This window comes from Pogoniulus pusillus, chromosome 13, assembly GCF_015220805.1.
Source record: "Pogoniulus pusillus isolate bPogPus1 chromosome 13, bPogPus1.pri, whole genome shotgun sequence".
Lineage (NCBI taxonomy): Eukaryota > Metazoa > Chordata > Aves > Piciformes > Lybiidae > Pogoniulus > Pogoniulus pusillus.
This window is the reverse complement of record NC_087276.1, coordinates 28,034,507-28,057,433: the sequence shown is the minus strand read 5'-3', so window position 1 is coordinate 28,057,433 and position 22,927 is coordinate 28,034,507. Positions and strand designations below refer to the sequence as shown.

Below are 22,927 nucleotides of genomic sequence, written 5' to 3'. Positions count from 1 at the left end.
GTTCTTCCCTGAGAGAGTCATTGGACACTGGAATGGGCTGCCCGGGGAGGTGGTGGAGTCGCCGTCCCTGGAGCTGTTCAAGGCAGGGTTGGACGTGGCACTTGGTGCCATGGTCTGGCCTTGAGCTCTGTGGTAAAGGGTTGGACTTGATGATCTGTGAGGTCTCTTCCAACCTTGGTGATACTGTGATACTGTGACACTCTGAGATTTCTGCCATGCATCCCACACTGCAGCACAGATAGAACTGTAGAATCATTAAGGTTGGAAAAGACCTCTATGATCAAGTTTGACCATCAACCCAGCACCACCAAACCATCTGCTGGTTGTGCTTCTCTGGGTTACTGGGCAGGTGTACACAGCCAGGTGGGGTTGGTCTCTTCTGCCAGGCAGCCAGCAACAGAGCAAGGGGACACATTCTCAAGTTGTGCCAGGGCAGGTCAAGGCTGGATGTTAGGAGGAAGTTGTTGGCAGAGAGAGTGATTGGCATTGGAATGGGCTGCCCAGGGAGGTGGTGGAGTCGCTGTGCCTGGAGATGTTCAAGAGAAGCCTGGATGAGGCACTTGGTGCCATGGTCTGGTTGACTGGCTAGGGCTGGGTGCTAGGTTGGCCTGGATGAGCTTGGAGGTCTCTTCCAACCTGGTTGTTTCTATGATTCTATCAGAGTCTGACACCTAACCACATCAGAAAGAACCCACAGGGATCAGGATTAGCCAAAGCCATCAAAGCCCAACCAAGGGCAGCCTCATCTCACAGCAGCACAGGAAGGACCCAGATGATGCTCATCTCACCAGCATGGTAGGAATGAATTACTGGGAACCCAAATCTCTGATTCAGAATCAGACCAAATCTCTGATTCAGAGTCAGACCCTGCTGCCAGCCAGGCTCCTATCAGCATAACTGCTGTGTCCCGTGGAGCAGGCTGCACACGCTGGAGCTGAGCAGGAATAATGTCTCTCTGACAGCAGACAGACAGGTAGGAGGTGATGCCCAGCTGATACATTCACAAAAGGCAAGGTTTGCTTAACGTGAGGCTGAGATGCTGCTGGGGCTCTGACTGCTCTCTTGAACAGCAAACTGCTCAGCAGCTTGCTCTCGAAGTGTGCGGTTTAGAAACCAATGCCAGGCAGTTTCTGTTCCTGAAGGGTGCTGATTTTCAATGCCAAGCCAGTTGGAGCAGTGGGAGAGTGCTTCAAAAGCCATTTCTATTCACTCCACTGAAGGCACAGACACTTTCAGAGCCTCTCTGTGTCTGACATTATAAACATCTGAGGGCTGCGTGGCAGGAGGCAGGGGACAGGCTCTGCTCACTGCTGCCTGAGATAAGACAAGGAGCAATGGATGGAACTGCAGCACAGGAGGTTCCAGCTCAACACAAGGGGGAACTTCTTTCCTCTAAGGGTCCCAGAGCACTGGCACAGGCTGCCCAGAGAGGTTGTGGAGTCTCCTTCTCTGGAGCCTTTCAAGGCCTGTCTGGATGTGCTCCTGTGTGACCTGAGCTAGATTGTGTGGTCCTGCTGTGGCAGGGGGGTTGGACTCGGTGATCTCTTTGGGTCCCCTTCCAACTCACAGTATCACAGTATCATCAGGGTTGGAAGAGACCTCACAGAGCTCAAGGCTAGACCATGGCACCAAGTGCCACGTCCAACCTTGCCTTGAACAGCTCCAGGGACGGCGACTCCACCACCTCCCCGGGCAGCCCATTCCAGTGTCCAATGACTCTCTCAGTGAAGAACTTTCTCCTCACCTCCAGCCTAAATCTCCCCTGGTGCATCCTGAGGCTGTGTCCTCTCGTTCTGGTGCTGGCCACCTGAGAGAAGAGAGCAACCTCCTCCTGGCCACAACCACCCCTCAGGTAGTTGTAGACAGCAATAAGGTCACCCCTGAGCCTCCTCTTCTCCAGGCTAACCAATCCCAGCTCCCTCAGCCTCTCCTCGTAGGGCTGTGCTCAAGGCCTCTCCCCAGCCTCGTCGCCCTTCTCTGGACTAGTGACTCCTGACATCCTGAGAGCCTGTGAACACTGGCATCTCCTGGGGGGCTGGGCAGAGCTGGGCTTGGAGGAAAGGGTGTCAGTATCAAACGAGAGACAGGGGAGGGCAGGGACATCTCCAACGGCAAACACAGTGTGATGCAGAAGGAGAGCCCATATTTTCCTTCAGGAATCCCCACTGGAGTTTGCTTGACTTAGCAGAGCACTGAGCACACAAAGATGAGCTCCCAGCACGTCCACTTTGGAGCAGCTTGGCTCTGTGAGCCTTGGCTGTGGGTCTTGTCCAGGCATTCATCTGGAAGCCTTCATTACAAACGTCTGCATGACAAAGCATGCTGCAGGCAGTCCTTATTAAACTTGCTCCCTTCCACAGCTCATTCTTGGTGATGTTTCTAAAGCCTTCAGAATAAAATTAGCCTGCATCTCCCCAGAGAGGATCTCAAAGAATCTCCCAATCAGCCCTGGCAGACAGACATCACATTGGTTATATACAGAGAGATGGAAGCCCAAAGAGGTTCAGTGAGCTGCCCAGGACAAGACTGTGAGCCAGTGTCAAGGTCAGGCTGGAAATTCAGTTTTCCCTGCCCTCTTCCATAGGGACATTTCATCATTTTTATCTTCTCTTTCCAACCTTTTGTGGCAAAAGAAAATATTCAAATTCCACTCCAAGGAAGAAGCCAGCAGTGTGCACTTGCAGCCCAGAAACACAACCAGAGCCTGGGCTGCAGCAGCAGAAATGTGGCCAGCAGGGCCAGGGAGGGGATTCTCTCCCTCTGCTGTGCTCTGCTGAGACCCCACCTGGAGTACTGCATCCAGTTCTGGAGCCCCTGGGACAAGAGGGCTGTGGAGATGCTGGAGTGTGTCCAGAGCAGGGCCAGGAGGATGCTCAGAGGGCTGCAGCAGCTCTGCTGTGAGCACAGACTGAAAGAGTTGGGGCTGTGCAGGCTGCAGAAGAGGAGGCTCCCAGGTGACCTTCTTGTGGCATTCCAGGATCTGGAGGGGACCTACAAAACAGCTGGGGAGGGACTTTTTAGGCTGTGAGAGAGTGAGAGGACTGGGGGGAATGGAGCAAAGGTGAAGATGAGGAGATTCAGGCTGGATGTGAAGAGGAAGTTGTTGAGCATGAGAGTGGTGAGAGGCTGGAATGGGTTGCCCAGGGAGGTGGTTGAGGCCCCATGGCTGGAGGTGTTTCAGGCCAGGCTGGATGAGGCTCTGGCCAGGCTAATCTAGGGTAGGGTGTCCCTGGCCATGTCAGGAGAGTTGGAACTGGCTGCTCCTTGTGGTCCCTTCCAGCCCTGACTGATTTTGTGATTCTAATAAAAACTAAACCAATACCAAGCATTATCCCTTTCATCTTCTAGCTCTCCCCAGAGCCACCACCTCTGCAAAGGAGCTTCTGGATGCCATGACAAAGCCAGCTGCTGATTTCACTGTACTTCAGTACAGATTTCCATAAATCCTTTGCTTGCTGCTACTTTTTTCTTCTTTTTTTCCCCCTTTTTTCTTCCTGTCTTTATTTTCTTCCTCCAGGGCAGGATCGTTGGGAGCTGTTCCTCTGCTCTGCCCAAACCTGCTGCCTGCACCTCTGTCAACATCCATCAGTGCAAAACACCATGAACTAGACTTGAACCCAAAATGAACCCCTCTAGGTTCCTCAGGCAAACAGTAAGTCAGCAGGATGTGTCCTCAATGTCCTGACCTAAAGGATCATGAAAACAGCTAGAGAAGGTGTTGAGGAACGAGACTGCAGGAGGTTGAACAGGGAACAGATCTTATACCAGAGGGCATCAGTCAGAGAACTAAGCCATCCCTTTCCCCAGCTCTGTGGGCTGCAGTACCTTACCAACAGCTTTGTATTTGGAGGCATCTGGCCTCTTCTGCAGGCTGCACACCCCCAGCTCCCTCAGCCTCTCCTCACAGGGCTCTGCTCCAGGCCCTTCACCAGCTCCATCGCCCTTCTCTGGACACCTTCCAGCACCTCAACATCTCTCTTGAATTGAGGAGCCCAGAACTGGACACAGCACTCAAGCTGTGGCCTGAGCAGTGCTGAGCACAGGGGCACAAGAACCTCCCTTGTCCTGCTGGCCACACTGCTCCTGAGCCAGCCCAGGATGCCATTGGCTCTGCTGCCCACCTGGGCACACTGCTGCGTCAGCTTCAGCTACTCTCTGCCAGCACCCCCAGGTCCCTCTCTGCCTGGCTGCTCTCAGCCACTCAGTCCTCAGCCTGTAGTGCTGCTTGGGGTTGTTGTGGCCAAAATGTAGAAGCCTTCACTTGGCCTTGTTCAATCTCATCCTATTGGCCTCTGCCCACCCACCCAGGCCACGTCCCTCTGCAGGGCTCTCCTACCCTCCAACAGCTCCACAGATGCTCCTAGCTTGGTGTAATCTGCAAACTTACTGATGCTGGACTCAATCTGCTGGTGCAGATCAACAACAAAGATATTGAACAGGACTGGGCCCAGCACTAATCCTTGGTTGAGACCTTCATGAGGGCTCTTCTGCTTATGTTGAAGCTCTAGGTTGAATAATCACTAGTCCTCTCTCACTTGCTGGTTGCTGGGGTCAGATCACACAGCATCATGTCATCAATAGGCGTGCCTCTTCTCTCAAGGCACAGAACAAGAGATGTGACACCTGACATCACCACACTTGATCACCAGCACTCAGCTGTGACCATAGGAAGAGCTACCTAGCAAAGATCTGCTGGAGAGCACCTAAGGGCGCTCTAGAGATATCACTCATGCATTGCTAACACCACTGCTGTTTGGTCATCAAGTTTTCTGCATCACCTCAGCCACTTGCCAAGAAGACAAAGCCATCACCTTGCTTTTGTAGGCAATTCCAGCTCAAACCTGGGGCACTTGCACAAAAAAACCCCACCCAGCAGTTGTAACAAAGGTGCCCAACAAATGGCATCCAATACACTCTCTCTTCACAGAGAGAGTGATTTCCCATTGGAATGGGCTGCCCAGGGAGGTGGTGGAGGCACCATCCCTGGAGGTGTTCAAGAAGAGACTGGCTGAGGCACTTGGTGCCATGGTCTGGTTGACTGGATGGGGCTGTGGGATAGGTTGGCCTGGATGATCTTGGAGGTCTCTTCCAACCTGGTTGATTCTATGAGTCTATGAAACCACAGAATCACAGAATCAGTCAGGGTTGGAAGGCACCACAAGAAGCAGCCAGTTCCAACCCCCCTGCCATGCCCAGGGACACCCTACCCTAGAGCAGGCTGCACACAGCCTCAGCCAGCCTGGCCTTAAACACTTCCAGCCATGGGGCCTCAACCACCTCCCTGGGCAACCCATTCCAGCCTCTCACCACTCTCATGCTCAACAACTTCCTCCTCATGTCCAGCCTGAACCCACCCATTTGCAGCTCTGCTCCACTCCCCCTAGTCCTGTCACACCCTGAGAGCCTAAAAAGTCCCTCCCCAGCCTTTTTGCAGGCCCAGCTTTCCCACTGTCTGGGAGCCAGCAGAGGAAGCAAGGGAGAGGATTTCCTCCACCACGATCTGCTGCAGACATCATCCTTCCACCCCACGTCTGCCAGCAACCTGTTCCAGTTCCCCATTTTCTCAGGGGAGGGCATTGCTACTTCCCCACCTCAGAAAGCTGTTATGGTGCTCCTAAGCAATGAGCTTTCTGGTCTCTGAGAATGTGGGTTGCAGGAAGTACCCAAAAATTACTCTTGAAGTTTCAGCCTTTGCTCTTGAAGAAGAGAAGAACCCTCCTGGAGGACAGGAGCAAGACTCTCTTGGGATAAAAACCTCCATGCATGGACTTTGCTTTCTGTCAGCCTATGTAAAGCATGGTGACCATGGAGTTAACCACATCTGCTCTTTGGCTCCTTTGGCACATTGTTTTGCAATTTCACCCAAAAAGAGGCACCAGAACTGCTGGTTTCCATGATGCTTGTAGGGCTATGGTAGAACTAGGTCTGGTCCAAAGCTTTTAGCAGGAACATGTTAGTGTAGTCAAAACCAAGCACAGCAATGGAGACAGTATCAGACCCAAGCCCAAATGCATTCTTGGAATCACAGAATCAGCCAGGTTGGAAGAGACCTCCAAGATCAACCAGCCCAACCTAGCACCCAGCCCTAGACAAGTAACCAGACCATGGCACTAAGTGCCTCATCCAGGCTTTTCCTGAACACCTCCAGAGAACAGCAACTCCACCACCTCCCTGGGCAGCCCATTCCAATGCCAATCACTCTCTCTGACAACAACTTCCTCCTAACATCCAGCCTAGACCTGTCCTGGCACAACTTCAGACTGTGTCCCCTTGTTCTCTTGCTGGCTGCCTGGCAGAAGAGACCAACCCCACCTGGCTACAGCCTCCCTTCAGGGAGTTGCAGACAGCAATGAGGTCTGCCCTGAGCCTCCTATTCTGCAGGCTGCACACCCCCAGCTCCCTCAGCCTCTCCTCACAGGGCTCTGCTCCAAGCTCCTCACCAGCTTCGTTGCCCTTCTCTGGACATGATCCTCCCAATACCTCAACATCTCTCTTGAATTGAGGAGCCCAGAACTGGACACAGCACTCAAGGTGTGGCCTGAGCAGTGCTGAGCACAGGGGCAGAAGAACCTCCCTTGTCCTGCTGCCCACACTGCTCCTGAGCCAGCCCAGGATGCCTTTGGCTCTGCTGCCCACCTGGGCACACTGCTGCCTCAGCTTCAGCTACTCTCTACCAGTACCCCCAGGTCCCTTTCTGCCTGGCTGCTCTCAGCCACTCTGGCCCCAGCCTGTAGTGCTGCTTGGGGTTGTTGTGGCCAAGTGTAGAATCCTGCACTTGTCCTTGTTCATTGTCATCCCATTGGCCTCTGCCCACCCATCCAGCCTGGCCAGGTCCCTCTGCAGGGCTCTCCTACCCTCCAACAGCTCCACAGCTGCTCCTAGCTTGGTGTCATCTGCAAACTTACTGATGCTGGACTCAGTCCCCTGGTCCAGATCATCAATAAAGATATTGAATAGGACTGGGCCCAGCACTGGGCACCATTCACCACCACTCTCTGTGCCTGTCCCTCTACCCAGTTCTTGACCCATATCAGAGTGAATCTTTCCAAGCTACGAGCTGCCAGCTTGGCCTCACTGCAAGACAGAGCACAGGAGACTGAAAGGGGAGAAAATATTTCCTTGTGTGTGCAGTTCAAGAGCAATTTCCTACAACTCAGGCAGGGCATCTCCACCTACAGGAGGAGGTTTTCTTTACTCTAAGCAGCTAAAATGCTTTGACCCCAATTCAGAGCTTTGGAGAAGATTTAAATACAACCACATCACTTTGCTGCTGAAATTACAGGGTATGTATCACCACTTCTCTGTATGTCAGAAGCTCTCTATTAACACTCTAAGATGTTAATTAAAGCAGAAAGGCAGATAGATACTTACTGGGGATGATGTGCCTGATTTTCCTGCGAGGTTAAGGAACTGCATAATTACTTGGAGTAGCTGAGTGGTGAATCCCTGACATCCCACATCACCACTGACACCCATGTCACAACCTCCTTTGAAAGCAAAGAGTCTGAAGGATGTTTCTTCTGAAACAAACCATGCTGCCCACAGTCACAGAGTTGGATGGAGAAGGTGGCACAATCTGAGGTTGCCCTGTGGGCTGGGCTTTGAGTCGTGCTGCAGGCAGAGCCATACATCTCCTGCTTGCATCAGTGAAAATTGGTTGGGTTTGGTTACTGGAAGTAGTAGTAGTTCTTCCTTCCTTCTTGCACTCTCAACATGCTTACAGATGGCACCAAGCTGTGTGGCACAGCTGACTTGCTAGATGGAAGGGATGCCATCCAGAGGGACCTGGACAGGCTGGAGAGGTGTGCCCAGGTCAACCTCATGGCATTCAACAAGGTCAAGTGTAAGGTCCTGCACCTGGGGTCAGTGGAATTCCAAGCACAGTTCCAGGCTGGGTGGGGAATGGCTCAGAGCAGCCCTGAGGAAAAGGCCCTGGGGGTCTGGGATGATGAAAAGCTCAACAGGAGCCTGCAGTGTGAGTGCAGCCCAGACACAGCCCTGTGCTGGGCTGCAGCAAGAGCAGTGTGGGCAGCAGGGCAAGGGAGGGGATTCTGCCCCTTGGCTCTGCTCTCCTCACACCCCACCTGCAGTCCTGGGTGCAGTTCTGGAGCCCCCAGCACAAGAAGAACATGGAACTGCTGGAGTCAGTCCAGAAGAGGCCACCAAGATGCTCAGAGGGCTGCAGCAGCTCTGCTCTGAGGACAGGCTACAAGAGTTGGAGATCTGCAGCCTGGAAAAGAGAAGGCTTCCAGGAGACCTTGGAGTGGCCTTGCAGTATCTAAATGGGGCCACAGGAAGGCTGGGGAGAGACTACTGACAAGGTCTTGTAATGAGAGGATGAGGAGGAATGAGTTTAAACTGGCAGAGGGGAGATTGAAACTGGATGTTAGGAAGAAATTGTTTGCAGTGAGGTTTGGTGAGACACTGGCACAGGTTGCCCAGGGAGGTTGTGGAGCACAGAACCACCCAATGTGATCAAAGATCACATTGAGTGATTCTGTGCTCCATGAGCTCCCTGGAGATGTTCAAGGCCAGGTTGGATAAGGCCTTGAGTGACCTGTTCTAGTGGGAGGTGTCCTTGCCTACAGCGGGGGGTTGGAGCTGGATGATCCTTGAGGTCCCTTCCAACCTAAACCATTCTATGATTCTATGATGCTACATTTATAGATATATATTATATACTTCTCTCTATATTTATATTATATTTACACATTACATATTATATTTTATATATATGTAATATTTTACATTACATTTCTATATGTAAATTGATGCATAATATGTATTGTGCCAGGGCAGGTCTAGGCTGGATGTTAGGAGGAAGTTGTTGTCAGAGAGAGTGATTGGCATTGGAATGGGCTGCCCAGGGAGGTGGTGGAGTCGCTGTGCCTGGAGGTGTTGAAGCCAAGCCTGGATGAGGCACTTAGTGCCATGGTCTGGTTGATTGGCCAGGGCTGGATGCTAGGTTGGACTGGATGATCTTGGAGCTCTCTTCCAACCTGGCTGATTCTATGATTCTATATATAAATCCAGAATACTTTTTATTCTCATGGAGTGAATACACTACTTTGTCCAAACTCATCCTCCCCCTACATAACTCCCCTCACAAGCAGTGTCAGGGCTGGTCACACCACCCAGAGCTCTCAGTCGTGGCTGCAATCACTCCCCTGCTTCAGTGCACAGCACCAGCAGTTTGCTTTTATTTTTTTACCCCTGTCTGCAGCTGTGCAGAGTAGCTTAGAACTTCCCTGAGAATAATTCTGCAGTCATCTCCGGATAACTACGCTTCCTGCTGCTTACACGTTCAGCAGTGCAGACACAGGCACGCTGGGGGTGTGCAGCCTGCAGAAGAGGAGGCTCAGGGCAGAGCTCATTGCTGTCTACAACTGCCTGAAGGGAGGCTGTAGCCAGGTGGGGTTGGGCTCTTCTGCCAGGCACCCAGCAATAGAACAAGGGGACAGAGTCTCAAGTTGTGGCAGGGGAGGTCTAGGCTGGATGTGAGGAGGAAGTTGTTGTCAGAGAGAGTGATTGGCATTGGAATGGGCTGCCCAGGGAGGTGGTGGAGTCGCTGTGCCTGGAGGTGTTGAAGCCAAGCCTGGCTGGGGCACTTAGTGCCATGGTCTGGTTGATTGGCCAGGGCTGGGTGCTAGTTGGAGTGGATGATCTTGGAGGTCTCTTCCAACCTGGTTGATTCTATGATTCTATGATCTACACTTGTAGCAGGCTGCCTGAGGAGATGAGCATCCCTTCCCCCGAGGTGTTCTCCTGCACACACCAGGTGAGGAGCCACCAAGAGCTGGTGCTGCCCCAGCACAGCTCAGTGCAAACGGGAATGCATTTAGTGAGCCTGTAATTCAGTCTCTGTGCCTAGGAGGACGCCTGAGAGGTAAGCTCTTCACAGTATCACAGTATCATCAGGGTTGGAAGAGACCTCACAGATCATCAAGTCCAACCCTTTACCACAGAGCTCAAGGCTAGACCATGGCACCAAGTGCCACGTCCAACCTTGCCTTGGTGCATCCTAGGTAAGGATGGGTGCCTGGCAGGTCGCAGGTGTGGCAGGTGTGGGGCCAGGATGAAGTTATGTTAGGGAGGCCATCATAGCCAGCCGAGCAAGGGAGTCCAAGCCCTCCCTTGTGCACCCACACTCACACAGACCATTTTCCCATGCACACGCGTTTTAGAGGAGAGAATTCCTCATCTCTTAATCAATCAGTCCCTCACTTAATGAGCACTTAGCATCCAAATTACCTTTCCTAAAGGCCATTTTGCCGAGAAGGGTTTCCTGTTCCTATCCAATCTGCCTCTGCTGCCTTCCAGGAGCTCATAAAACAATTATTGTCCGCTGCATTGTAGCACCCCAGCTATGGATGCGAGCAGCTGAGTAGATTGATTGCTTCCACAATACCCAATTAACCCACTCACTCTGCAGATGATTGACTTAGTCAAAGGCAATTAGCACTTGAATGGCTACATCAGACAGAAAGCCAGGGTTTAGTAGATGATGGAGATAACACCTTGCAGACATCTCATTGGTCTTCTAAGGGAAAGCATCACCATTCCTGCTCAGTTTAGAGCTGGAAGTAGCTGAAACCTCAGCTCCACGGTTTTAGGTGGCACAGAACACACAAGGCAGCAGGAGCATATACATTGCCCTTCACCTAGAAAGGGAACACCACCATATGCTACTACTAAGGGGAACCTGAAAGGCATCGATCTTCCCCTTTTCTCCTTCTCTTCCTGCTCCCACAAGACTGGGAGCGCCAACCAGCTGAACAGACCTCGATGGCCAGCCCTCACAAAAGGACAGCTTTTGTCCCTGACAGCTGTAGAGTCAGTCCCCGAGTGCTGATGGGCCAAGGTTGTCTCCAGCTCTCCAAGCAAAGCCCCATTTGTTCTACAAAACCATCTCCAACATCAGTGTCTTGCAAGGCATCTTCTCCCAGCACACAAAAAAGCCATTCCTATAGTCTGGATTTGGAAGTAGGAATACAGGTACCCATGTCTTGTTTGCCCTCTAGACAAATCACTGGCAGAGCCAACACAGCTTTATTGTGGGAGAGTCAAGGAGAGCAACTCATGCCCCCTAAAAGGGAGCGCAGAGACTATTTGAGGTCCTGTGTAGTTCAGCTTCAAGGCTGAAGCCAAGCACCTCTCCAGAATATGTTGCCATTGTATATAGAGCCATAGAATCATGGAATCAACCAGGTTGGAAGAGACCTCCAAGATCATCCAGTCCAACCTAGCACCCAGTCCTGTCCAGTCAACCAGACCATGGCACTAAGTGCCTCAGCCAGGCTTTTCCTGAACACCTCCGGGGATGGAGGTGCTTCCTTTTGAGCAACAAAGCCTTCAGAATCACAGAATCATAGAATCAGTCAGAGCTGGATGGGACCACAAGGATCAGCCAGTTCCAACCCCCCTGCCATGCCCAGGGACACCCTACCCTAGAGCAGGCTGCACACAGCCTCAGCCAGCCTGGCCTCAAACACCTCCAGGGATAGAGTCTCAACCTCCTCCCTGGGCAACCCATTCCAGCCTCTCACCACTCTCATGGTGAAGAATGGAAAAACCTTGAACACAAATCCTATGAGGAGAGGCTGAGGGAGCTGAGGTTGTTTAGCCTGAAGGAGAGGAGGCTCAGGGGGGACCTCATTGCTGTTACAACTACCTGAAGGGAGGCTGTAGCCAGGTGGGGTTGGGCTCTTCTGCCAGGCAACCAGCAACAGAACAAGGGGACACAGTCTCAAGTTGTGGCAGGGGAGGTCCTAGGCTGGATGTTAGGAGGAAGTTGTTGTCAGAGAGAGTGATTGGCATTGGAATGGGCTGCCCAGGGAGGTGGTGGAGTCACCGTCCCTGGAGGTGTTCAAGCCAAGCCTGGATGAGGCACTTAGTGCCATGGTCTGGTTGATTGGTCAGGGCTGGGTGCTAGGTTGGCCTGGATGATCTTGGAGGTCTCTTCCAACCTGGCTGATTCCATGATTCAGCTTCCTGCTGCACCAAACATCCAAAATGGAGCCAAATACATTGCCTACGTGTTAAAAAACCACAAACCAACCAACCCAAGGAGATCCTGAGGCTGGTGGGAAGAAGATGAGATCTGTCCCTGTACATAGGCAGGTGGCATTTAAATGCAAGGTTGGTCTCTGGGTTTCCAGACCCTTTTCATGTCACCATGAATACACTTGCATTGCTGGCTCACAGCTGAAAATCCAAATTGCTTCTAAGCAAAGCCCCAATAATAAAGCTGAAATCCATTAAGCCTGTGATGTTTGCCACTATTTAAATCTGATTAAAATCCTACATGACACCACTAAGCCTCACAGTTCAGAAAACAACTCCTGTCAGGCCTGACGCTTCCCCATGTAATCCAGACCTCCCCCCCTTCTTTCATGGGGTTGTCAGCTAAAAGGAACCATAACAAGAGATCATGTACCTAATCCAGCTTCCTAAACTGTTTTTAACTGGTTTCTTTAATCACATGTTATGATTCCCGATGGAGTAGCTCTCAGGTGACAAAGACATTAAAGCAGTCGTTCATGCTCCCAGCAGGTACCCAGGAGGGCATCACATTGCCTTTTGCACCATCGGAAGGCAGCAGTGCAAGACTTCAGTGGTGCCTGGGTGGAGCAGGGGGGAGCTGTCAGGGGGGTGAAAGGTGGGAAATGGAGGCAGAAAGTGCCTGGAAAGCAATGTGGTGCAAAGAATCATAGAATCATGGAATCAACCAGGTTGGAAGAGACCTCCAACATCATCCAGGCCAACCTAGCACCCAGCCCTGGCCAATCAACCAGACCATGGCACTAAGTGCCTCAGCCAGGCTTTCCTTGAACACCTCCAGGGATGGTGACTCCACCACCTCCCTGGGCAGCCCATTCCAATGCCAATCACTCTCTCTGACAACAACTTCCTAACAACATCCAGCCTAGACCTGCCCTGACACAACTTGAGACTCTGTCCCCTTCTTCTGCTGCTGCTTGCCTGGCAGCAGAGCCCAACTCCACCTGGCTACAGCCTCCCTTCAGGTAGCTGTAGACAGCAATGAGCTCTGCCCTGAGCCTCCTCTGCTGCAGGCTGCACACCCCCAGCTCCCTCAGCCTCTCCTCACAGGGCTCTGCTCCAGGCCCCTCACCAGCTTTGTTGCCCTTCTCTGGGCACCTTCCAGCACCTCAACATCTCTCTTGAATTGAGGAGCCCAGAACTGGATACAGCACTCAAGGTGTGGCCTGAGCAATGCTGAGTACAGGGGCACAAGAACCTCCCTTGTCCTGCTGGCCACACTGCTCCTGAGCCAGGCCAGGCCACTCACCAGAGGAAAAAAATCCTTTTGGAAGAGTGATTCTTGATCTCCAATTGATCACTCACCTCCCCTGAGAAGGCTGTGTGGGCACAGCATCAGGAGAAAACATCAAAGCACAGAATTCCCAAGTCTTCACCTGGCTGCTGCAGGGATATCAGCCTGGAGAATGCAGCCACAACCTCCCTCCTGTCAGTTTATCTTATAATTGACCATCAATACAGCACCACTTCCATGGTAACTTCATTACTGAGCAAGTGCTTACACATTCCAGATAAGGCAAGAGCTGGCTGCTGCTGAGCAATTTGACTGTATCTGGTGGGGGATGTTAAAACCCTCTGCCACAGAAAATGTCTTTACTGGAAGTCTTGCACTTGCCTTACAGAGAATTGAATGTGGAATCTAATTTTACTTGGAAATCAAATGCTTCCTCTTCAAGTGGCATCCCCACACACCCACCTGGGAGCTGCTACACTGTTCAAGTGAAAAAAAAAATAAGCCCATCCAATGTCAGGTAAATAACCTTCAGGTTTTGGTCTTTTGAAGCTAGAATTTGATTACAAAAAGGCAGATGAAAGCTGAGAGGTTCCCAGTGCGATGCTCACCCCATTTACCAGCACTGAAAGCACTCAAAGCCTGATGGAGCTGGAAGGCTGGGTGAGAAAACATTTAAGGACAGGCATGCAGTACTAAGTCATAGTAATAGCCATGCAGCATGTGCTTCCAGAAGCTGGAGCTTGAGAGCAACACCATTCCCAAACACAAGACCAGGATTCTCCTCAGGAGGCAGGAGATAAACTCCCCCCAAAAATCCTCACTGCAGCCATTGCAAGTTACATGCACAAAAGCTGCATGAGAAGATGTACTTCAGCCTTCTCAGGAGCTGGAGGAACTGCTGCCACCATCCCAGAGGCAGTGCTGCCTGCCCAGTAGTGCCCTTGTATGGAGCTGGCCCTGCCTGGAGCTCTGCAGGCTGAGGAGACCTCACCTACAGCCTCACATGCAACCACTGCGGCTTCTATACACAAAGCAAAGAGGTGAGACACAGAAGCATTTGGTGTGCACCAATCTATATGCTGCTGAGGCTTCAGCTTGAGATAACTGCAAAGCACCAGGAACCACCTCAAGGTCTGGATTTCATACAGGCATCCTGCAGAACCTCAGATCACAGCTATGGGGGCAGGATAAAAGATCCTCCAAGTCCCAAACAGTTTTACAAGGGATTCTTAGAATCACAGAATCATAGAATCAGCCAGGTTGGAAGAGACCTTCAAGATCATCCAGGCCAACCTAGCACCCAGCCCTGGCCAATCAACCAGACCATGGCACTAAGTGCCTCAGCCAGGCTTGGCTTGAACACCTCCATGGACAGTGACTCCAGCACCTCCCTGGGCAGCCCATTCCAATGCCAATCACTCTCTCTGCCAACAACTTCTTTATACCACAGAATCATAGAATGGTCTGGGTTGGAAGGGACCTCCAAAGGTCGTCTAGTCCAACCACCTGTGCAGTAAGCAGGTACATCCTCAACTAGATCAGGTTGTCCAGAGCCCTGTTGAGCCTCACTTTGAGTAGCTCCTAACATCCAGCCTGTACTTCCCCTGGCACAACTTGAGACTGTGTCCCCTTGCTCTACGAAATCACAACCTGCTCACATCTATCCATCCAAGCAAGAAGAAGATCAATTTAATCCCCTGACAGAGCTTTACAGAAGTCAGCAGACAAGTTCACCACTGACTTCAGACAGGTTTGGGGCCCTCTGTCCAGTGTATCCCAGCATGAGGCATTCCCCCCACGTCCACAGCGCTGCTGTGCAACCATAAACCACGGAAGGCCATCCCTGCATGGCACAGACCATTCCTCTTTGTTTGCTCTGAAGAGAAATCCAAACGGCTTTGAGCACATTTGCTGTAGTGCTGGGGGCTCCTGATCATCTATTACTGAGCATCCAACACACTTACAGCCACAGCTATTGCTTTATGAAGGCAGTGGAGACATTCTTTTGTAATGAGGGGCTCGTTCCTTCCCTGGCTGCTGGATTCACAGCTGTGTCGGAAATCAGCTGGGAGAGGATGCTGGTGGTACCGAGGAAGGGGTGTTCAGCAGCACAGCCAGAACCTGCAGGTTGCATGAGGACATGGCACACCCTATTTTTGCTAGAGCTAGCATCCCCTGTGCCCTGCAGCAGCGTGAGCCCACTCTATGACCTCCTGTAAGTACAAACAGCGAGGCTAAATTCTATCCCGATCAGTTGGTGACTTTGCCACGCTCAAATCTCTCCTTCCAGCCTCTGCAATGTGTGCAAGTCTGAAGCTCACTCCTCGCTGAGCAGCCTCTTGTCTTTTAGGTGTTTGGGGGATATATTGCTTGTCACTGACGTGCCACAACCACTTCCCCCCCAAGGGCTGCCCTGGTTATGAAAACAGAACTGACTCATGGAGGTAGCTACTGTGTCTGCACCTCAACCGCAGCAATGATTTTAAAGCCAGTCCTATTTAGGCAGCTGGGGAGGCACTCCCCAGTTTGATTTCACTGCAGGCATCCAAGAGGTGGGGTGTGCACGACTCTGCTGCTGCAGACTTTGCTGCTTCATCAGAGATGCCAAGGTGAAAATTCCTGTGGGCTTACTGTAGGGGAGAGATGCAGCTGGAGATGGGCCCATGCCAGCCGGAAGGATCGGCAGACACTTGTGCTTCTCGTTTGAGGTTGGTCTAAGGCTCAGCTACAGCTTTGTCAAACTCCAGAAAGAGACATGACCTCACTCTGGAAAAATATCCTTTATCTGGTGAGAGACTGCAGCTGTCCAGCCCTGCACAGGTCTCCAGTGGAAAATGGATCCTCTTTAACAGACATTTAATTAAGCTGGGACAAGCTGCCACGGAATCAGACTCTCCACTTGGTACTTGGTTGTTGCACTGCCTTCTAGTCTCTCCCTCCCCATCAGCAGTGGAAAGATGCACCAACCTCATGGTTCTGTGTCACTGCACAGGGAACATCAATGTGCATGGTCTGGAAAAGCTCTGTGAGATCCAGAGCTACCTTCATAAGCCATCAGAAATAGAAGGGGATGGTTTCCCTAGTCTTCCCCTAAATGTTTGTTATCAAAGCCATGGAGAATCAGCCTGATGCTTCTCTTTAGCTCTCTCCAATTAGCACAGATTCAGTTAGTGACTGCAAAACCTCAAAGTTACAGGAACAGGCAGCCTGAGCAATGCCAGAATACACTATCACAGAATCAGAGAATGGCAGGGGCTGGAAGGGACCTCAAAAGATTATCCAATCCAACCCTCTTGCCAGAGCAGGGTATTTCAAGTTGCTTGACCTCAAGTAGGAAAAGCTCAAGGGCAGAAGTGATTGGTGCTCATCATAATCAAGGTGTTTCATACACTCATTGAGCTTAAAGCCTATACTCACCATGCAGGCTGATTCTTCCAATGGGGCAAGGCAGCTCAGGGCATCTCCTGGGAGCAACCACACCACAGCCCAAAACCCAGGCAGCACACTGAGCCACCAAGGGACTCCAGAGGCAGGAAGGTCTCAGGCCGCCTCACCCATGAGAAATGATAGGAGTTCAGCAAACAGAACTGACCTCAGACTGGCCACAAATGAAATGTTTTTGGTTTGAGGTGACAGATGCAAACGTTTCTGTTAAGGATGATGCAAATCGAAACAACACTTCTTAGCTAAGCTTTTTTTTTTTGGGGGGTGGGGAACCTAGCCAAACATTTTGCACAAAGTGATTAGATGGAGGTGTGGGGGGGAAATAAAAACCAAGCCCCAGCTATTTAACATTTCACAGCCAGCCCTTTCCCCCTTTGGACTGTCCCACTCCCCTGCCACCGCCTCTCCTGCCACCAGCATCACTGCCTGCGTTAATTTTCACACGGGAGCTGCTGCTCTTTGACTAATTATAGCAGCTTGGATCAGAGCAATGCTGAAGGCAGCTTGACAGAACCAGCTGTTAAAATTACAGCTGGATCCTAAACTAGCTGTGAACATCTAGGAGGGATGTGGAGATGCTCTAGTATGTCCAGAGAAGGGCCACGAGGATGATCAGGGGGCTGGAGCAGCTCTGCTGTGAGCACAGACTGAAAGAGTTGGGGCTGTGCAGGCTGCAGAAGAGGAGGTGACCTGCTTGTGGCCTTCCAGGATCTGAAGGGGGACTGCAAAAAGCTGGGGAGGGACTTTTCAGAATACCAAGAAGTGGCAGGACTGGGGGGAATGGAGCAAAGCTGGAGGTGGGGAGATTCAGCCTGGACATGAGGAGGAAGTTGTTGAGCATGAGAGTGGTGAGAGGCTGGAATGGGTTGCCCAGGGAGGTGGTTGAGGCCCCATGGCTGGAGGTGTTTGAGGCCAGGCTGGCTGAGGCTGTGTGCAGCCTGCTCTAGGGTAGGGTGTCCCTGGGCATGGCAGGGGGTTGGGACTAGATGATCCTTGTGGCCCCTTCCAACCCTGACTGATTCTATGGTTCTATGATTCTAACATCCAGCTCTAGCTCGCAGTGGTGCTATACTCCCGGCCTGGAGCCAGCTGCCAACACCTTGCTTGGCCAGCTGCTCCACCTCCTCTGCTCCAGTTCAGACCCACAGGTCCTCACCTGCAATATTTGGCTGCCTAAACGTTTTTTTTTTCTGCTTTAGAGGAGCTGAAGACATCAGAGTACTTCTCTCTTTTAGACATTTTTCTTTCTACCACAGCTATCTGTAAGATCCATCACTACCCATTGCTTCATCACTGCTGTGCTCATGGACTTCCTGGAGAGCAGAACAGCAGTTGCTGGCTTCATGCCACAGCCCAGGGAGGTAGGCAAAAATAAAAATGCACCAAAGTCATCTCTAAAGGAAAATCTGGAGCCTTTCCCTTTGTCTTCTGGTGGTGACTTTGTGTAGAGCTTCCTCAGCAAGGCTAGGAAATGGTGCAGCATCTTCCTTTCAGTTTAAGGGAGCCTCAGAAGGTGACATCACTCTTTCAGAGGTGCTGCACTGTGCCTGAATCAGCACTTCCAAAGCCTCCTGCAAGGCACTGCAAGGCTGCTCCAGTTCTTGGTCATATGATGGCCACTCTGGTCCATGCATGCTGGCATGGAAACAATGCCACGTGGAGGTCCCTACCACAGGCCTGCTTCTCTTGCAAGAAAAAAACCCAACTCAAACTGCTGGGGTCTCCCCTTGCTGCCTCTCCCTAGTCTGGCCTGTGGACAGCTCTTTGCTGCACCTTATCTTCACAGCTCTGTGTTTGACATGTCAATCAATCATTTGTATTGCAAAGCTGCTCTGCAGAGTGAGGGCTACGAGGGCCCCACCACAGGCAGCTGCACTGCCTGGCCTGGGCTGGTGCTGCAGCGGATGGTGTTAGCCTGGCTGGGGATCACATCCAACCAAGAAACCAGCAGCAGATTCTCTCTTTTTCCAGATGGGTTTCTTTCCTTCCAAGGCAATGTGGCTCAATATTTATTCACCCTGAAGACAGGCTCTTGTGTCAGTTTTTCCTCTGCCTCTGCACGAGGTTGCAGGGAGCAGCAGAGCTGACCTGCGCAGCACCATCCCCCTGTCTGCATCCTGCAGGAGCGGGGTCAGAGCATGCCGAGGAACAGGCAGCAGCTGTTTGTTTGAAAGCAGTGGCTACACTTCCCTCAAGTCTGCAAGCATTTGGGGAAAGGTTTCTTGGAGCAAGTCCTGACAGGGAATTGTATGATGTTAAATGCAGGATCGTGTCGGGAAGGCACCACAAGGCAGCTGAGCATCCGCTACTGTCCTGTCTGCTTCAGCTGAATGCACTTTTCCATTGCATTTCTTCCTCCCTCCATTAATTCCCACCCCCTCCCCCCTGCCCAAGAGCCTTTCGACTTAATTTCTTCCTCCCCATTAGACAGGAATTTGGAGAGAAATGAAAAACAAAACAAACCAAACCCCAAAACAACGAACCTCCAGCCCCCAGTCTCCTTTTTCTACATCCAAAAAAATCCCCAAACCCCAGCCCCCAGTCCCCTTTTTGCACACCCAAAACACTCCAAACCCCCAGCCCCCAGTCTGCACACCCAAAACACCCCAAACCACCAGTTCCCAGTCCCCTTTTTCCATACCCCCAAAAAAACCCAACCCTGCAGCCCTCAGTCCAATTTTGGCACACTCAAAACACTCCAAACCATCAGTCTCCAGTCCCCCTTTTTCCACATCCAAGAAAACCCAAACCCCAGCTCCCAAGGGACTCCCTTTTTGCACACCCAAAACACTCCAAACCACCACTCCCCAGCCTCCTTTTTCCATACCCCCCCAAAAACAACCCCCTAGCTCCTAGTCCCCTTTTTGCACACCCAAACCACTCCAAACCACCACTCTCCAGCCTCCTTTTCCCATATCCCCCAAAAAAACACCCCCCCAGCTCCCAGTCCAATTTTTGCACACCCAAACCACCCCAAACCATCAGTCCCCAGTCCCTTTTCCACGTCCAAGGAAACACAAACTCCCATCCCCCAGTCCCCTTTTTTGCACACCCCAAACCCCCCCGAGCCCCCTGCCCCCTTCCTCCACGCCCCAAACCCACGGCACAAGCACTGCCAGGTGGGTGCAGATGCCAGCCCTTGCACCCACCCGCCGCGGCACCGTGCCCTGTCCCGCACCCACTGGATGCCAGTGCCACACCCAGCGCTTGCCAGGTGCTTGCACTGGTGAGCACCAAGCCGTAGGGGCTCGGGCTCACAGCCTGAGGCATGCCAAGCTGTGTTTGACTCGGGAGCACCATCCCCGTGGTGAGTGAGATCTCTAACATCTCTGTCCAGCCGTGAGAGCGCCCAGGGGTGCGGGGAGGCAGCGCCTGGGGACCACTGCCCTCGGAGCCTGGCTCCCAGCGTGTCTCGTGTCCCAGCCGGCAGCTGATGTCAGTGCCCAGAGAACAGAAGCCCTCTCTGTGGCTCCGGCAGCATGAGAAGGAGGTTTCTGTGCCAGGCAAGGTTGCTTGCTGGAGGGATGCTAATGCTTTAACCCGCTCCTGACCACAGCACATCAACCTCCAGTAACCTTGACACTGGGCTGGGAGAAGAGAACTGCAGGGTTTTGGTTTCCATCCAGACATTCCCACACCCAGCCCTCTCCTAAATGCTCGTTGATTACAACTCCTCTGGACCAGGGCTGCTTTCCTTAACAGTGCCCAGAGGATTGGATGCAATCTGCACATAATGCTCCAGTGCACCCTTGAAATGCAATCATGCTCTTACACACTCCCCTGAAATGAGACAGTGATGAGGTTTGCATCCATTCTGGAGATCCTACAACCCCACTGCTGCTTTACTCTGCCCTCCACATCCCTCTTGTCACACTTTCCACTGCACCAACAGCCACAGCAGATGCATCAGCAGAGCCCGTGCAGCACCAGCCTCAAGACCAGCTGCAAAACTCAGCCAAGAAGACAAATTGCCCAGTATGGTACTTGTGGGACCAAATCACTTCATACTCTGAGACACTGAGATGGGGCAGAGGTCCATGCCAGTGTTGTGCAGCATCCCCACACCCTGGATTCCTTGTTCAGACCCCCAACCCATCCATCTTCTGAGGTCAGTCCTTATCTCCAGCTCCCCCCCAGGATGCAAACACAAACTACAAGGAGTGATCGGTGCCAAGCAGAGGAATTGCTCAAGGTTTCAGCTGGGGACAGTGAAAACGCAGCCAGACTTTGGGACCAAGAGACCAAGATCTTACAGACAAATGCAGAGATCTGGCACAGGATTTTGCTGAAATCCAGCAAAAGCTGAACCTGGTGCTTTGGTTCAGCCAAATACTGGAACTGGCTGCTAGGAATTTACTGGAAAGAGTGATTTAACAGAAGGCAGCAGTGATGCAATCCTAGCCTACACACCGAGCAGCAGCACACGCTGCAGGGAACTGGTGTCATGACTTCCTACCACAAAACATCTCCTCACTCAGATCCAAATTGCTGCTTCACAGAAGTCTACAGAAATCTGCAACAAAATACTGGAAACTTTGATTTTTCCCCTCCCTGAATGTTTAGCCACACTACTATTGTTGTATTGTTCTCATCTCTAGGTGTATGAGGGACCTCCTTACAGACTGGAAAAGCCCTTCAAGCTCATTGAGCCCAATCATTAGTTTCACACTGGCAAGTCCTTGACTAAACCAAATCCTTCAGCACAACATCTCAACACTAAGAATAGCTATGGTTGGAAAGGCCCACCAGGGTCATCCAGTCCAATCTCCATCCCAGCAGCCTTCATCACTAGACCATAGCTATGGTTGGAAAGGACTACCAGGATCATCCATTCCAACCTCCATCCCAGCAGCCTTCATCATTAGACCATAGCTATGGTTGGAAAGGACTACCAGGATCATCCAGTCCAATCTCCATCCCAGCAGCCTTCATCACTAGACCATAGCTATGGTTGGAAAGGACCACCAGGGTCATCCAGTCCAATCTCCATCCCAGCAGCCTTCATCACTAGACCATAGCTATGGTTGGAAAGGACCACCAGGATCATCCAGTCCAACCTCCATCCCAGCAGCCTTCATCACTAGACCATAACTTCAAGCACCACATCCACTCTCCTTTTAAACACCTCCAGGAATGGTGATGAGGATAGGAGAGAGAAGCTAAGACAGCAGCAGCAAAAAGCATTTCTCAGTGAGGGATGCTCTGCAGCTCTTGCACCAGCCACATCGTCCAGACACATGCTAAAGCTCTGCATCATGAAAACAAGCATTTCCCATCAAAGAGGGCCAGCAGCAGAAAATGCCAGAGCTTCTCTCAAAGCCCAGCTCTAATGCTTGAGTCTTTCAAACATCAGAAGGGGATTTAATCTGTTTTGCAACCAGCATCAGATAATGGTGACATGAAAAAGCAGTTGGAGCAGAAGCAGCAACTCCTCTTTGAGGCCAGTAAGTAGAAATAAATTAACTCATTTCCTTATGTTGAAAGTTTCTCTCTGCAGACTAAGATCAAGGCCCACTAAAGCTTTTGGCAGCTCTGTTTGCCCATCAGCCACGTGTGCATGGAGGTTAAACAGAGATTTACACTCAGAGAAACTCCTGAAGATCGCAGAGTTTGGATCCAGGTTACAGATGCAGGCAGGGGTTCCCAGAAGTTCGACTCAAAAAGTGTTGGGAAAGCCACTTACAGAATTAGGCTGTTTCTATATATGGTGTAAAGCAAGAGGCAGGTGGCTGGCATCATAGAATCATAGAATCAAGCAGCTTGGAAGAGATCTCCAAGATCAGCCAGGCCAACCTAGCACCCAGCCCTGGCCAAGCAACCAGACCATGGCACTAAGTGCCTCAGCCAGGCTTTGCTGCAACACCTCCAGGCACAGAGACACCACCACCTCCCTGGGCAGCCCATTCCAATGCCAATCACTCTCTCTGACAACAACTTCCTCCTAACATCCAGCCTAGACCTCCCCTGGCACAACTTGACACTCTGTCCCCTTCTTCTCTTGTTGATTGCCTGGCAGAAGAGCCCAACTCCACCTGGCTCCAGCCTCCCTTCAGGTAGTTGCAGACAGCAATGAGCTCTGCCCTGAGCCTCCTCTGCTGCAGGCTGCACACCCCCAGCTCCCTCAGCCTCTCCTCAGGGCTCTGCTCCAGGCCCCTCACCAGCTTCATTGCCCTTCTCTGGACACCTTCC

General features: G+C 51.7%; 1 protein-coding gene across 1 annotated transcript in view; it reads right to left on the bottom strand.

Moving 5' to 3' along the window:
• The window catches only part of ADAP1 (ArfGAP with dual PH domains 1), a 93,952-nt gene that overhangs the window by 19,766 nt on the left and 51,259 nt on the right, over positions 1–22,927 (bottom strand). The window lies entirely within an intron of this gene.